Here is a 3,506-nt window from a genome sequence, read left to right on the forward strand (position 1 = left end):
AATTGTTCAATGGACACAGTACACAATAGGTATCAACAGCCTGATGACTGAGAAGGATGCCAGCTATTAAAGAGAACTTTGTTCTGGTTTCAAATCCTGGCTCTACCGCTTCCTAGCAGGGCTTTGTTCTTAAAATACTGGTGCTTCACATTTTTCATCTGTAAAGTCAGTCTACAGTTGTTATGGGGATTAAGAAGATAAAGCATTCCACACACAACAGGAATTCAATAAATGACAGCCTCTTATGCATGTGGATATGACCTAAAATGGAACTGTGGAATTGCAATAAATAAAACTCTTCTCTACTTTTACTTGGGCTCGTAAAAAATTAAGAGATTCGGCAGACGCCGCCGCCGCCTGGAGCCTTGTAGTCAACCCCACCGTGTTCTTCGACATTGCCATTGACGGCGAGCCCTTGGGCCGCGTCTCCTTCGAGCTGTTTGCAGACAAGTTTCCAAAGACAGCAGAAAACTTTCATGCTCTGAGCACTGGAGAGAAAGGATTTGGTCATAAGGGTTCCTGCTTTCACAGAATTATTCCAGGGTGTATGTGTCAGGGTGGTGACTTCACACGCCATAATGGCACTGGTGGTAAGTCCATCTACGGGGAGAAATTTGATGATGAGAACTTCATCCTAGAGCATACAGGTCCCGGCATCTTGTCCATGGCAAATGCTGGACCCAACACAAATGGTTCCCAGTTTTTCATCTGACTATCAAGACTGAGTGGTTGGATGGCAAGCATGTGGTCTTTGGCAAGGTGAAAGAAGGTGTGAATATTGTGGAGGCCATGGAGCACTTTGGGTCCAGGAATGGCAAGAGCAGCAAGAAGATCACCATTACTGACTGTGGACAACTTTAATAAGTTTGACTTGTGTTTTATCTTAACCACCAGACCATTCCTTCTGTAGCTCAGGAGAGCACCCTCCACCCCATTTGCTCGCAATATCGTAAAATCTGTGCTCTCGCTGCAGTTACCTTTGGGTTCCATGTTTTCCTTGTTCCCTTCCATGGGAAGGGATTGGAGAGTTAAGTTTATGATTATGAAATAAAGACTAAATAACAAAAAAAAAATTAAGAGACTCTTTCTGCTCCCATCACGAGACTAATGTACATGTCACAGTACTTCCGTGGATTACATGTATCTGTTAGGATGTTTTCAGTTACAAGAACAGAAAACACAGCTAAATGTACCCTCAACCACAGAGCATGTACTATCTCACATAACAAGACTATAGGTGGAACAGTTTTAGGGTTAATCAGTGACTGCACCCAGATCTATGCAATCAAGCCATGGAATCTTTCCTTCTTTCTGTTGGGTGACGTTTGTGTTCAAGATGATTGCCTCATGGTCCCAAGATGTCTGCAATATCGCCAAGGATTTTATCCTTATACAATAACACACAGGGGTAGGAAAAGGAGAAGTTTCTCTAATGTCTTCTTTTGAAAAACAAAAATATCCAGCTGGACACAGTGGCTCATGCCTGTAATCCAGCACTTTGGGAGGCCAAGGCAGGCGGATCATGAGGTCAGGAGATCGAGACCAGCCTGACCAACATGGCAAAACCCTGTCTCTACTAAAAATAAAAAAATAGCTGGGCATGGTGGCGCACACCCATAATCCCAGCTACTCAAGAGGCTGAGGCAGGAGAATCGCTTGAACCTGGGAGGCGGAAGTTGCAGTGAGCCAAGATGGGGCCACTGCATTCCAGCCTGGGCAACAGAGTGAGACTCCACCTCAAAAAAAAAAAAAAAAAAGGAAAAGAAAACAAAAACAAAAACAAAAAAATCCTTTCACAGAAGACCACGACTCAGCAATTTTCCTTTTATACCTAATTGACCAGAATTGGGAAATGTATCACCTGCCCCTGCTTAACCGATTACTAGCAAGGGGAATGAGACCAGCTGGAATGGGTTGGACCAATCAAAACTCACCCCAGGAGTGAGGCAGGGCTTATTCCCCGAGTACACGGGAGAAGGAGTAGAAAAACAATTGTGCCTGATTCTCACCAAAAATAACATCTCTGAGGGCAGGGACCAAATCTAATGCTGCATTTTTGCTTAATAGAGGGCTAAGTGTTTAATAGATGCTCAATAGATGATAATTGAAATAGCCATTCAGATCCTTAAAAAAGCAACAGACTGGTATAATAAAAGACTTTTAAAACATAAGTATATCCCTGATTACTAATCACAGATAGCAAATGTCTGTTAAGTACCCCCTACATTCCTTGGTAGAAAAGCATGTCTCCTGGCCTCTTGAAGGGACTTATTGGTCTAAGGAAGGATGGGATTTCCAATTTATGAAAATCTGTAGTTATTCACTAATTTGACAAATAATATTGAACAATTACAAGTGCTAGATTTGGGGATCTATTGTTGAACTTGATACATGTGGTCTCCATCCTCAGGAGCTTAAGGGGGTGAAAAAGAGACATTAAACAAACAAACATTATATTTAAGAGCAATTCAGGAGAAAACTTGTAAGTGCTAATCAGGGCTAGGACCCAAAAGCCTAGCTGGTCTAGAATCAGAAAAGGTTTGACTGAGAAAGGGCTATTGAATGTAACAGCTGAAAAGGAAGCCGAAGTTCCCTTCATTTAATTAGAAAAAGTTCCACTGGAAGGTTAGACTTAAGGAAATGTTTGCATGCAGGTGTGGAGTTAAATGTTAATGCAGGCAGAAGGAATGACTTGCTTAAAACATTCAGCAATGAATTAAGGATAAGGAAGAAAAAATAGCCAGAGGTGACGTGTATTGCATAGTGTTTGTCAGAGGACTTGAAGCTTTAATTTTGAAACCTCCTTAGTTGAGAAAATTTAGTAAATCTCTCCATTCTCATACTTCAACACTCCGTATCACTGGCTAGTTACAAGGCTTAAAATAGAAAGGGTCACTTGCTTTACAATTCAGTTCTGTACAATGACTTTTCCCCCACAAGCATCTCGAAGGCTTTTTCTGTCACAGCTGATTACATGGAAAGCCTTTATGACTACATATTTTATGATATAGTTGCAAAATAATTATTTACTTATAAAATAAATATTCAAAGTAAATAAATAAATATTCAGCCATTAATCTAGTTTTTAAAAATAATTAACCTTTTACCTAAGATTTTGCATGAGATAGCTGGCAACTCTCAGAAAAACAGGCATCTCTTATTATGTTACCTGGATATGTTTCAGCAGCGTGTTTGTGTGTGCTTGTTCTGCTAGAAATGGGCTCTAAATCAAGTATGGCAGGTCCTCAAATACCATCATTCTATTCAACATCTTTTCAATATAACATTGATGAGAAAGGTTGGGTGCAGTGGCTCATGCCTGTAATCCTGGCGCTTTGGGAGGCCAAGGTAGGGGGGATTGCTTGAGGCCAGGAATTCGAGACCAGCCTGGCCAACATGGCAAAATCCTGTCTCTACTAAAAATACAAAAAATAGCTAGGTGTGGTGGAGCATGCCTGTAGTGCCAGCTACTAGAGAGGCCGAGGCACGAGAATCGCTTTGAGTCT

The 3,506-nt window shown here is 41.3% G+C and overlaps 1 pseudogene; it reads left to right on the plus strand.

Annotated features, from left to right (window-relative positions):
• Nucleotides 1-431: 431 nt before the first annotated feature.
• On the plus strand, nt 432-940 carry LOC108589115 (peptidyl-prolyl cis-trans isomerase A pseudogene; annotated as a pseudogene).
• Nucleotides 941-3,506: the final 2,566 nt, after the last annotated feature.

This window comes from Callithrix jacchus, chromosome 19, assembly GCF_049354715.1.
Source record: "Callithrix jacchus isolate 240 chromosome 19, calJac240_pri, whole genome shotgun sequence".
NCBI classification, from domain to species: domain Eukaryota; kingdom Metazoa; phylum Chordata; class Mammalia; order Primates; family Cebidae; genus Callithrix; species Callithrix jacchus.